Source organism: Petaurus breviceps, unplaced genomic scaffold (assembly GCF_028583685.1).
Source record: "Petaurus breviceps papuanus isolate PSGF00001 unplaced genomic scaffold, PetGlider_PUasm1.0 582, whole genome shotgun sequence".
Classification (NCBI taxonomy): domain Eukaryota; kingdom Metazoa; phylum Chordata; class Mammalia; order Diprotodontia; family Petauridae; genus Petaurus; species Petaurus breviceps.
Window position 1 is genome coordinate 6,531,619 of NW_027186390.1, and position 14,067 is coordinate 6,545,685.

Sequence of the window (14,067 nt, forward strand, 5' to 3'; positions counted from 1 at the left end):
ACACACACACACACACACACACACACACACACACACACACACACACAAACTAGCTGTGTGACCTTGGACAAGTTACTTAATCCCAATTGCCCTCCAAAAAAATAAAAGAGTCAGACATAACTAAACAACTGAACAACGACATATTCTTCAGGCCCAACATTTTCTCTATTAGGCCTATATTCTGAAAGTGTTATCAATAACAAATGAAAGAGAGTTGTCTTTTGGAAGGTTTTCATCGTAGTTTATATGTAACTACAAAAAAATTGTTCCTTACATGTCTCACAATATGGGAATGATCAATAAATAGTAATTAATATAATAGAATACTATAATATAATTAAAATGCATAAGGATGCAGCTTTCAAGAAACTTGGAAAGATCTTTATGAAATACACAGCAAAAAAAAGCAAAACCAGCAGAATGGTGCACATAATAACTATAATCACATGGGTAAAAATAGATTAAAATGAGTGGATAGAGTGTTGCAGTGTAGTGGGGGGAAATGAAAAATAAAAAAAAACCCTATACATTATGCATCACAATTAATTAATTTAATTTATTGGTATGGTAGCCCAGACAGAAAAAAAAAATAACACCTTTGGTTTTGAGACCTTATGGGAGTATGCTATATAATTATGAAAGCAATATTAGTTGTTTGTGCTGTTTGGTGTTGTTTGTAATTAAATAGTTAATTGCTATTTAAATAGTTACAAACAAGAATAAAAAAAATATTCCTATGGTCAAAACATTCCTTTTGATCATGACATCTCCTTAGGGAAAGCACAAAAACTCATTTAGGATTAGGTTGACATGTGAGTGCAGAGATTTTGTTGCTGGTAGAGTGCAGATGTGGCCAGTTCCACCCATCCCCTTTCATTTATTCCTGTAAGGTGATTTGTATGAAACATGACTGGCATTATGAGAATATGATTGGAGTTAAAAGCAATTTTGGACCATAAGTGTGTGGCCTCAGTCTGAATGGCAGTATGGGAAAATTCAGTTCAAAAGACACTTCTTACCAGTCTCATCATGCCAAGTATGATCCATGCCAATCAGCTTAAGAGCAAGACTGAAAAGGGCTAGGGTGCAGCTTGAGACCTCTGTTCTACTGGCCCTCTCCTTGCAACCAAAATGTGGCACTCCATGTAGTTATAAATAAATTAGCAAGTTAGCAGGTATCCAAAGCCTGGAGACAAAAAGATAACACAATAGACAAATTAAAATGTTAATAAAGATGAAGGTCATAGCTGTTCTGGATAATAAGCAAGTCAGTTTACTTCTCTGTCCCTCATATGCTAAATGAAGGATTATAAAAATTATATTGGTATTTCCTACACCAGCTTGTTGCGAGGAAAATACTTTGTAAACATAAAATATTGTTATAACCAGATTCTAGAGAGTTCTTCATTTGGGACAAAATCACTTCAATATTATGGGGTGGGAAGAACCGATAAATTTCTAAATGTATCTGCAAGTCTGGTGTTAGTATAATCCATGATGCCTAATCAACATATTTTTTTGTTTTTCCTCAACTGTGGGAGACAAAATGGGAGCTGATGTTCAGTGCTAGATACAACTTGGGAAAAGTAGGGATTTTTTTTCACTTTAAGATTGACCAGATCTTCCATTATCTTCATGATCAGGTCACAGAAATGAGTGAGGAAATTTTAAAGACAGGTTCAATTCCTTCCCCTCTCTCCCACTTCCAAAAGGTGGTGAACCACTCCAGTGAAGCTTGGCTGTGCCTTAGATCTTCCAGGCCTTTCTTCTGCCTTGAAGCTGAACTTTCCTGTGTGAATTGTCCTCCAGAATTAGAGTGAGAGCATCTCAAGATCAGGGACAGTCTCCTTTGGCTGTTTGTAAATCCAGCATTTACTCTGCTTGACCCAGAGTTAAGTACTTAATAAATGGTTTTCTTTCGTTTGTCAGATGAAACTGCAGAAAGCTGTCCCCAGGAAAATGCTTGGCATTCGTAGCCTCAGATTTGCCAGCCTCTTGAGGCTTTCCCTGGAATTGTGGTAATATAAATTGGAGGGGGGAGGGGAGAAGTTAAAATAAAGTAGCAAAGCTGTCTGGTCTTGTTATGACTATGGCGGTCTTTGGCTTCAAGCCTTTTATTATTCATGGCACTGAAGATGGGCCAGTCTCATAAAGGAACTATAAAGCATCCCTTTAGAAAGTAAAATGTGGGTTTCAGTGGTGCTTTGGGGGATGCTTCCCAACATTGTACAGATGTCTGTGGGAGTTGGCCATCCAGAGGATACATGAGTTTGCATCCGTTTATTAAATTAGCTTTAAAAAAAAACATTTGGTAAGTCTCTAACACAGAAAAACCATTAATCAAATAGAATAGTATAGTCTGGAAATTGGTATTTCCTTCTTGGAAGTTTATCACAATGATCATCTCTCCATCTCTCTCTCTCTGTCATTGTTTATATATGTGCATGTGTGTGCATAATATGCATACATACATACATATAATATATTCTGATTCAGAATGATTACCTCATGCAATGGAATACTGAAAGATCATATGCTGGGAAGGGATGAGATGAGTTGACATTCTAACATTTCTGAGGCAACTAGGTAGCAGAGGAGATTTGAGTGCTAGACTTGAAGTAAGGAAGACCCTGAGTTCAGTTCTTAGCTATGTGACCCTGGGAGAGTCACTCAACCTCTGTTTGCTTCAGTTTCTTCAACTGGAAGATGAGGGAAATAATAATAGCTACCTCACAGGGTTGCTATGAGGATCAAATAAGACAATATTTATAAAGTGCTTAGCTAGTGCCTGGCACACAGAAGGTGTTTAACAAATGTTTTTCCCCTTCCCTTTATAACTATGAAATTGAATGATTCTAGGAAACTCAATTCAACAAATATTTAGTGAACATAAATTATGTATAGAGCTGTGTTTTAGACTTTGGGGAATATGGAGATAAATAAAACATATTTCCTGTGCTCATGGAACTTACAATTCATCTACAATTGGAAATGAACAGACTTGTCCATAATCATGATACACGGGATTGTAGATTTTAGAGCTAGAAGGAACTTTCTAGTCTATAGCGCCTTTATATTTACCAATGAGGAAACTGAAGGTCTTAGATGTGAAGTTACATGTTCAGGGTCCCACAGGCAGAACTAGGCTTTGAATGCAGATTTTCTGGCTGCAAATCAGAACAATACATGGTAAATAGGTGTGATAGTAATGGAATGTGGAGATTCCCCTGTATTGGGCTTGGTTTTCAAATTGATTGTATTAAAACCCAGAGCTTGTTAATCCCACCTGTGGGATGGACTTTTTGATGTGAAAAGAAAGTCCTGACTGGGAGGAGCTGGTGACGTAGATTTGGAGAGACACTAGAGAGAGTTGGAAGATCTTTTTTTGGAAGCAGCACCTCGTGGAGGGAGAGAGAGGCTAAGAAAATTGCTGGTGGCCGCTTTGAATTGCCCTGGACTTTTGAGACCTGCCCCCTGAGCTGCCAAGGACTGAGGAGACATGGCTGTTTTGCTGGTACTTTGTCTGTCTGTTTTGATGTTATTTTGCCAGATTTGTCCACTGGTGAAAGACTGTCCTGTTGAAGAAGTCCTGGAACCTGGCATTTGGTTAAGAAGGCCTGAGACTGTCCTGCAGACAGAGAGTGAATACTGTCCACTGGTGAAGGACAGTGCTGTTGTTGCAGGGGTCTGGGAGCCTTTCTGTTGGTTTAGAAGCCCTGAAGAAGGATTTTCTTGTTGTATGTTTACAGAAATCCTGGGAGAGGGCTTTGCTAATGTGTTCAGGGGTTCTAGGACTGTTCTACAGACAGAGGATAAATTCATGAAGGGACTGGCAATGTATCTTATGGCCTTGCTAAGCCTTGTCTCCCCAGGAACTAAGATTGCTGAGAACTTGCCTCGTGTCAAGATGAAGAAAAGACCTCCATTTGGGTATTAAGTGCTGTGTTTAAACTTGATGTAACTCTGGGGTAGATTCAATTGTGATCCAGGGGTGGGGAACTTTTGACCTTTTTGTGTTCTATGGTTGAGCAAATGAATGTATTTTACTTATGTTTGGAAACTAATCTCCATTTGAGAAGAGGGGCTTTGTGGTGGACTTAATTAAGGTATAGCCTAGGGGTGGAGAAGTATTTGGAACAGAGACTTTGTAATTGATTGAATGATTGGAAGGTCCTGGGATGGGGTAGTACTTGGAGATTATTTAATCATACTTAGTAAATACTGTATTTTGAATGATGTCATGTTTTGATCTTCTCTGTTCTGGGTTTGTTACTGAATAAAATAGAGAGCACCTATGCTGGTATTTTGAACCTGGGAAGTTGCCTTTCCTTGGCATTACATTACAATAGGCAAAGTGATTATAACAGAAATGCTATGCAAGGAAGAAGGCATGACAGCTCATTTCCAATTGGGGTGATCAGGAAGACTTAATAGGAAAGTGGCATTTGGTCTGGATTTTTAAAAATTGGTAGGATTTAAATTTTTTTAAAATGTATTTAATATTTTATTTTCCCCTAATTACATTAAAAACAAATTTTAACATTTTTTTAAATTTTGAATTTCAAATTCTCTCCCTCCTTCCCTCCACTCCCCCATCATTGAGAAGGCAAGCAATTTGATATAGATTATACATGTGCAGTCATGTTAAACATATTTCCATATTAGTCATGCTATGAAAGAAAACACAGACCAAAAAAAGAAAACAAACCAACCCAAAAGAAAAATAAAGTCTTAAAAAAAGTGTGCTTCAGTATGTATTCAGACTCTATAAGTTCTTTATCTGGAGATGGATAGCATGTTTCGTCATAAGTCCTTCAGATTTTTGTTGGATCATTGTACTGCTGAGAATAGCTAAGATCACAACTGATCATCATACATTATTGCTGTTACTATGTATTATGTGTTATGTTACTATGTACATTGCTGTTACCATGTACAATATTCTCCTGGTTTTGCTCATTTCAATCTGCATCAGTTTTTGTTAGTTTTTCTGGGTTATTCTGAAAGCATCCAGCTCATCAATCCTTTTTTTTCCTTTTTTGCTAATTTTTTTGGAGGGGGGAAGGCAGAGAAGTTGGGGTTGTGACTTGCCCAAGGTCACATGGCTAGTAAGTGTTAAGTGTCTGGGCCAAATTTGGACTCAGGTCCTCCTGACTCCAGGGCCTGTCCTCCATTCATTGTGCCACCTACCCACCCCTCATCATTTCTCACAGCACAATATTATCCTATCACAATCATATGCCACAATTTGTTCAGCCATTCCTCAACTGATGGGCATCCCGTCAATTTCTAATTCTTTGCCACCACTAAAAAAGCTGCTATAAAATATTTTTTGTACATATAGGTCTTTTTCCCTAAAATCTCTTTGGGATATGGACCTAGGAGTGGTACTGCCCGGTCAAAGGGTATGCATGATTTTATAGTCCCTTTAGCATAGTTTCAAATTGCCCTCCAAAATGGTTAAATTAATTCACAACTCCAACCAATAGTGCATTAGTGTCTCAATTTTCCCACCTCCCTTACCACATTTGTTATTTTTCTTTTCTGTCATATTAGCCAATCTGAAAAGTGAGGGGTGATAACTCAGAGTTGTTTTATTTGCTTTTTTCCTGATCAATAGTGATTTAGAGCATTTTTTCATATGATTATAGATAGCTTTGATTACTTCATCTGAAAACTGCCTGTTCATATCCTTTAACCATTTATCATTTGGGAAATGGCTATGATTTGAATAAATTTGATTCAGCTCTGTATATATCAGAGAAACTTGCTGTAATGTTTTCCCACAGTTTTGATTACTGTTGCTAACTATCCTACTCACTCTTTTCACCCTGTTTCTTTTCGAAAGTGTTTTGCTTCTGACTACTGTCTCCCCCAATCAGCCCCCACTCCCCCTTCTCTTATCCCCTTTGTCTCCTACTTTCCTATAGGGTAAGATAGATTTCTATATCCAATTGAGTGTGTATGTTACTCAAGAATGGATAGGATTTTAAAACAGGCAGAGATGAGTTGACAAATCAACAAGCATTTATCAAGTAATTACTCTGTACCAGGCACTATGCTAAGCACTGGGAATATAAATACAAGCCACCCCCGTCCTGTCCCCACCCCCCCACCCGGGACACACACAAATAAACAAACAAACCCAAAGATTTCCTGCCCTCAAGGAGCTTACATTCTAATCAGGAAAGAAAACCCATAAAAGGCAGCTGAAAAACAGGGTTAGGGTAGGGTAAGTTAGGTACCCATGCAAAGTGGGCAGCTAACTGGCACAGTAGATGGAGTCAGGAAGATCTGTTCAAATTCAGCTTTAGAAACTAGCTTGTGACCTTGGAAAGGTCGTTTAACCTTGTTTTCCTCCATTTCCTCATCTATAAAATGAGCTGAAAAAGGAAATGGCAAACCACTCCAGTATCTCTGGGGTCACAAAACTGAAGGACTGAAATGACTGAACGTAACAACAACCCACACAGAGGCATGGTGGAGAAAGTCAAGAGAGTGAGTAGTGGAGCCTAAGAATGGTGGATCTGGGCACCTTCTTTAAAATGGAAGTTCTGGGAGGAATCAACCAATTAGAGGAAGGGGCTGCAGCGACAGAGAATACTCCAGAATGAGAAGGCCAATGGTAACATGAATACATGGGTAAGGAGGCCTCAAAGGAAAAGTGAACTCTCAGGATGAGAAGGCTGCTATGGTAGAGAAAGTTTGAAGTTTCAGGAGTATGACAGGATAAAATATTTTTAAAATGTGTGTAAAAGTTATTACTCCTAGGTACAGAGAACTGCTTAAATAAGGAGGCAGGAAAATGCAAGATATATTTCTGTGGCAATTGGTTCAGTTTTTCTGTATAGTAGCATTCATAAAGGAAAACACTTCAAAATAAGACTGTGAAGGCAGCTAGGGAGAGCAGTGGATAGAATGCTGGACCTGGAGGCAGGACCACTCATCTTCATAAGTTCAAATCTGGCTTTAGACATGTCCTAGCTGTGTGACTCTGGACAAGTCTCTTGACCCTGTTTACTTCAGTTCCCTCACCTTTAAGCGAGCTGGAGAAAGAAATGGCAAACCAGTTCATTATCCCTGCCAAGAAAACCCCAAATGGGGCCATGAAGAGTCAGACAAGACTGAAACAACTGAATAACAATAGCAAGATTGTAAAGGTATCCAAAGTCCCCCTGTATCACACCACTAGAGTCAATAAGTGCTGAACTTCTCTCTTCAACATGGCACTCTCTCTCCATGTCAAATTCTGAAGAATAGCGTATGCAATGAAGTAAGAGCGCCATATTGTTGAGGGTCTTCAACAAAGGGATAACGAGTTTCAGATTTATTTGGAGGCAATTGGGACCCCATGAAAGGTTTTAGGCCAGAGTGATAGGAGATAAGTTCTACCATTTAGTACTTGGTCCAATTGATCCAATCATCCTGGTTAGGTAGTGTCTAATATCTCTCTTCTTGGCTAAACTCCTTAAAAAAAAAGCCATATACATTAGTTGCTTTTATTTTCTCTCCTTTCATTCTCTTCTCAACCCTAAGTAGTTTGGCTTCTGACTTTATCATTCAAATGAACTTCTCTCTGTGAAGTCACCAATGACTTCAATTGCTAAATTAAATGACTTTTTTCAATCATCATCTTTCGAGACACCTTGGAAGCATACAAAACTGTTGACCACCTTCTCCTCCTGGACATGCTCTCCCTTCTAGATTTTCACTAGTGTTCTGCTACTGTCCTGCTACTGACCATGGCTGTTCTCCAAGGTTCTGTCTGAAGACCTCTCCCTCTCTATTCTCTTATTTGGTGATTTTATCAATTTGCATGATTTCAATTATCATCTTTATGAAGATGATTCCCAAATCTGTCCATATAGCTCTACTATCCTGATTCCCACTTTATCAATTTCCTTTTTAACATCTCAAACTGAGTGTCCCATAGGCATCTCAAAGTCAATATGTTCAAAATAGAACTCATTATTTCCCCCCCCCAAGTCCTCCCATCTTCCATCTTTCTTATTGTTAAGAACACCACCATCCCCTCAATGATGCAGATTCATAATCTGAGTCATGCTAGACTCTTTAATGACACTCCCTACATATCTAATACATTGAAAATCCTGGTCACTACTACCTTCATAAAATCTTGAGTATGTTATTCCTTTTTCTCCACTCACCCAGCCACCACCCTGTTTTAGCCCCTCATCGCCTTGGTCCTGGGATGTTGAAATACTCTCCACTTAGCTTGATTTTCCCAAAGCAGAGGCCTAACCACATTACCTCCCCACTCCATAAACTCCATAGCCTTCTATTATCTCCAGAATCAAATATAAAATCCTTTGGAATTTAAAGCTCTTCATAACCTGGACCCTTTCTACCTTTATTGTTTTCTTTTCCTTTATACCTCTTCATGCCCTCTCTACTACTGCTACAATGGCCTGTTTGCTATTTCTCCCACATAGCATTCAATCTTTCAACTCTGCCTTTGCACTAACTTTCCCCCACCCATGAAATGCTTCACATCTTCACCTCTGTCTCTTATCTTCCTTGGCTTCATTCATCACTCAGCTCAAATCCTGCTTTACCAAGGTGACCTTTTCTGATCCATCTAATTGCTAACACCTTCCCTTTGCTACTGTCTTCCATCTACTCTCTCTATATATATTTATCTGTATTTTCCTAGTTATTTTTATGTTGTCTCTCCCATAGCTTCTTGAAGGCAAGGGCCTTTCTTTGTATCCCTGACACTGTGCTTGACACATAATGAATACTTGTTGACTGACTGAGTGATTGTCATAAGATCAGACACTTGGTCCTAGAACGGAGTTGAGAGATCACCTACTCCAATCTCCTCCATTTTGCAGGTGAGGAAACTGGGACCCTGAATGGTAAAGTGGTTTGCACAATATCATTTAGGTAGTGAGTGACAAAGCTGGAATTTAAATCAAGGTCCTTTGACCTCCAGAATCATCACTCTCTCTATTGTACCTCACTGCCTTTCTGGGAAAAGTAACTTGAAGGACTTGTCACACCTACTATGTGGCTCTGTGTAATCTTTAAAGCTGAGGGAAGAACAGTGAGTTTTCTTTAATATTATTACTCGCACCCACACAACTTTTTTTTCTTTACCTGGCCTAATTATTTTAGTCAAAACCATGAGGTAAGTTTCAGGGTTGTGAGACCATGAACTGATGGATGATGTTAAATCAACCCCACTGGGTTTTACCCACCAAGATGATCCACTTTTTTTTTTCTAATTTGGGGAGTGTTCTTTTCAATTGGTAGTGGAAAATGCCAAGATTTTGTGTGATTATCATTTGGGAATGAAATGAAGACAAATTGAATGGAGTGATGAGAGGGAGATTGAAAGCTAATATGGTTTATCTTTCTACTTATGTCCCTTTTCCCCCTTGGAAATTAGGGTTCAAATTTTAGCACAAAAGAAAATACACTCTGCAATCTTATTTTTTTGTCTCAGACAGGTGCTAGGATTATTAATATTCCTTTGTAGTGAACAAAATGCCTGCCTCTTGGGGCTAGGTTCCCAAAATGAAGATCTGAGCTTTCCTCTAAGTGTTACAAAAGGGAGATTCTCTCTTTCCCCTCCACAGCTTCTTGTGAAGTCTCTGTGGGTGGGTGAGGTTTTAAAAATAGAAGTGGGCAGAGCTGTGCTAACAGTCGGGATTGCAACAGAGTCAAATGGCCAAATACACTTCTGCAACTCTTCCTTGCGAAAGGGCTCCTGCGAGATTCACAAAAGCTATTTTTCGATCTGTGTGTGTCACAAACATCAGGTCACAATAGGAAGTCCTAGGGTATGTGGTCTGGGGTTTGGGATCAGGGCTTGTGAAATGCTGGCTAGCTGTTAGCTTTCTATTCTAGAGTGTTTCAACACTGTTATTTTGATTTCCAACAGGAACTAAGATGAATGAAATGTGAGCTTGGTTTAGATTGAGTCTGAAGATTCTGATTTTCAAGTTTCATAGTTTTCTGTGCGGCTCAAACTTAAATGGGCTCCCTAGGCATTATCAAGGGAAAATAGTTCTTTTTCAGGGATTGATGTTTAATTTGGGTTTGGTTTGTGTGCTGCTCATCCTCGCACAAGATTTGATTGATCCAGGTCTCTAGTTTCCAACCTACTGAGTCAGTGTTTTGGGACCACATTTTGTACAATGTCTAATATGTTTTATCAGTCAATAAATACCTATTATTAAGCACCTACTATGTACCAGACACAGTGCTAGGTTCTGAAGATACAAAGGAAAGGAAAAAGACAGTTCTTGATCTTAAGGAGCTTACAGTCTAATGGGAGGAAGACAATACACAAAAGCAAGCTGAAAAACTGGAGGAGGCTTGGGAGGGGAGAGGTACCTGGTACATGATAAAGAAGTCTAGAGGAAAGCAGCTAGGTGGGAAATGAAAAGATGACTGGGGCCTAGAAGCTCTTCTTAAATGAAGGTTCCAAGATGAGCTCTCAGCTCTCTGTCCTCTAGTCAGAGGGAGGGAGGGACCCCAGGGACAGAGGGAACTGATGAAATGTGAGTTCCAGGGCTCATGTTATTTTACAGGATGAAGAGGTTCCCAGGGCATGATGAAGTTCAGAAGGGTACACCTGGGTGGAAAAGGAAGATGTGTCCCAAGGGTTCACATAGTCAGTTCTTGATTCCCCATTTCATGCTTCCTCTATGATGACTTGAGGTCCCTCCTCCCTTGCTTGAGTAATAGCAGTAGAAGAGATCAAGGGAGGCACTTAGGATTGAGGCAGGGTGAGGAATCATTGATGGAAAATACATTCAATCTAACTCTTTTGTTGCTAACGTATGTGTTGTCCTCCTAGGATATCTGGTCTAGGGAAGAACTTGCTAGGATAATTTCAGATTTGGAAGGACCTCATCAGTACAAGCCTAAAAATTAATAAGAATCATATATGATCTTGGACAAGTCTCTTAACCTCCTTACTTTCTTCAACTGTAAAATGAAAGTGTTAGACTAGATGACTTTTGATGTCTCAACGTATGATCCAAGCTTGAACCAATGCTAAGGGGGAGCTGCCATGTCAAGGAGCTTCCATCCATGCTATGAATGTCTTCCTCAAAACAGGACAGAAGAGGTGTAATGATCAACAGTAATTAGCATAACTGGGGGTCCATTGGGAAAGGCTCACTGGTCTCCAGAGGCCTAAAGCTTCACCAAAATCCAGCCAACTGAATTACCTGCAGTAAACTATTTATCTCTGCCCCCCCCCCCCCAAAAAAAAAAACGATTCTAGAAATTTTGATAGGCAGCTAGGTGGCTCAGTGGAAAAAGTGCTGGGTCTGGAATCAGAAAGATCTGAGTTCAAATCCAGCTTCAGACTCTTATTAGCTATGTGACCCTGGGCAAGTCACTTAATTTCTGTTTGGATTAATCCACTGGAGAAAGAAATGGCAAATCACTCCAACATTTTTGCCAAGAAAACACCATGAACATTATTGGAGGGCTATGGTTCACAGGGTCATGAAGAGTTGGACATGACTGAACAACTGAACAACAACAAGAAATAATGATAAACAGATAAATCAACTTCAGTATTTGTTATAATCATGTTCTCATTGTGTTGAGGCATGATAGGGGTGAATGGAAAGGAATAAAATAAATTAATTGGAGAGTGGAATGAACCATTATAAATGGCTCTGAAAGCACTTGAATAATACAAAACATATTCCAAAAGACCCTTTTAAAGTAAAATTAAAATTTTAAATTTAAATTAGTTTAAATTAAATAAATTAAAAAGTCTTTTTCTACTCTCTGTTGAAATTTTAGAGAGGATGGAAAAGTATTTCCCTTCAGAAATTTGATGAAAGGTTATGTTCTTATGCCGCAATTATCACAATTCAATTCTGTGGCAGGGAATTCTTGTTCAGGACTTCTAAGGTCCCTTCTACTTCTGAAAAACTTTAATTCTATCTTTGTGTGTGAATCTCCACCATAACTCCCTTAGAAAGAAATCATCCAGATTTCCACCACCGAGGGAAAGCCCACTATCTCCTGATATGGGAAAATCTCCATTCCACTTTTGGACAGTTGTTATTTATTCTTCATTTTAGAAGAGGATCAATGACTTCACAGAGTGATGACTTGTGTGTGAATTGGATTTAAGCGAGGCAGAGTTGCAAAAAGTCTTTAGACTCATTCTCTCTTCCAGATTCATTAAAGGCCAGTGTCAAAACAAAAATCAGGACAACTGATGATGGTCCAGGATGTAGTGGATGACCTTGGCATTTTTGATGTCTGACCAAACTCCAACCATTCCAGAGCACCTGCTTTGATCACCTTAATGGCCATTGGAACAAATTGTTCTCATCTTCCCAGTCCACCAAGGGAAGTTTTCACATGCTTAACATGGATACAACTCATTGATGAGTTTGTGGCCTGTCAGTTACCTTCAACCTGCTTTAGCCACTGGGATATGGCAGCTTGCATGCTGCAGCTTCATGGAGCCACAGGTAAGAGTTGGGTGAAGGCGGATGCACCAAAGGTGCATGAATAGCTCTGAAAAGGGCTTGGCAATCCCTCACACCAGAGGTGCTAGTCCTTCCTGAACACTCCATATACTTTCCTATGGTATATTGGAAAGAATGTTGAATCTGAAATCAAAGGATATAGGGTTTTGAATTTAGCTTCTGCCACTTAATGCCTGTGTGATCATGGGCAAGTGACTTTGCCTCAGATGTTGTACTATATGGCTACTGAACTTACTTCCAGCTCTACATCTGGGTACCTATGATCCTATGGTTCTAATTGTTGGGAAAATTTTCCTCAGTATTAAACTTATTGCTCTGAAACCTCTACCTTCCGGGGCCAAGCAGAACAAGGCAGATTCCTTTTCCGTGTGTCAATCCTTCAAATACTTGAAAATACTTATCATGGGTCCCTGAAGTCTTCTTCAGCCTCACATCTGCAAGTCTTCCATTCTCATTTGGTATGATTCATCACGCCCATTACTATTCTTGTCACCTGCCTCTGTTATTCCTAATATTCCTATGTTTTTCCTAATATGTCTTACGACAAACTGACCTTAAGGCTCCATCCATAATCACCTCTCCTGTTCTAGATACCATACCTTTCAATGCAACTTGATGTCACAGTAATTTTTTTTGGCTGATAAGCTACTTTGTTGATTAGTATTAAAACTTCCAATTCGTTAACATCTTTTCCTCTGGATTTTTTTTACCATGAATTGTTGTCTCATAGGTCTTCCATCACTCTTGTACTTGTGACATTAAATATTTGAACCCAAGTATAGGACTTTACATTTATTCTTATTAAAGCTCATCTTATTATTTTCAACCTATCACTGAATCCTATTGAAATATTTTTGAGTCCTTATTTTATTATTGAACATGTTAAGTATCCTATCCAATATTAAATATTCTGTAAATTTCATAGGTATGGTATCTATGACAAACAAGGCAATTGCTAAAATTGGTATGTAGCACAGGGCCAAGGATTGATTTCTAAACCTTCCAGTAAGGACATCTCTCCAAGTTGACATTGATTAATTTAACCTGTTCCAAATCTATCTAACCATAATTTTACCTAAGCCATATCTTTTTACCCCATCCATGCTTAGCACAAAAGACTTTGTTTGGAATCTAGGTAAACTGTATCTATATATTCTCCTAATCTACCAGTCCAGCAACTATGCTAAAAAAGGGAATGAATTGTCTTGAAGCAGGAGTGACTTAGATATGTATTGTCCATTATCTTACCATCCTTAATGGCTTCTTTCTCTAGATTTGATGGAGAATGGAAAAAAGTAATAGAAAGTTATAACTTTGGAAGGGTAACAAGGCTGTTTTTGATTTGTTTTATGCTGCTTTAAGGATAAGATTGCTATGAGCACATTTATAAGTAGAGAGAAGTAAATAGAGTAGAGAAGGAGAGAATGAAGGAAAGAAGGATGGGGGAAGGGGAGGGAGGAAAGGAGAGAAGGAGACAAAGAGACAGACAAATCAGGAGAGAGAGAGGGAGGGAGGGAGGGAGAGAAAAGAAGAAGAAGAAGAAGAAGAAGAAGAAGAAGAAGAAGAAGAAGAA

At 38.9% G+C, this 14,067-nt stretch overlaps 1 protein-coding gene and 1 long non-coding RNA gene across 3 annotated transcripts in view; both read left to right on the forward strand.

Moving 5' to 3' along the window:
- Positions 1–14,067, forward strand: part of F13A1 (coagulation factor XIII A chain) — a 407,127-nt gene that overhangs the window by 57,602 nt on the left and 335,458 nt on the right. The window lies entirely within an intron of this gene.
- The window catches only part of LOC138173439 (uncharacterized), a 7,737-nt gene continuing 5,813 nt past the window's right edge, over positions 12,144–14,067 (forward strand). For both annotated transcript variants that reach the window (XR_011171399.1, XR_011171400.1), the window contains exon 1: positions 12,144–12,476. This is a non-coding gene — a long non-coding RNA (uncharacterized lncRNA). The remainder of the gene's footprint in view (positions 12,477–14,067) is intronic.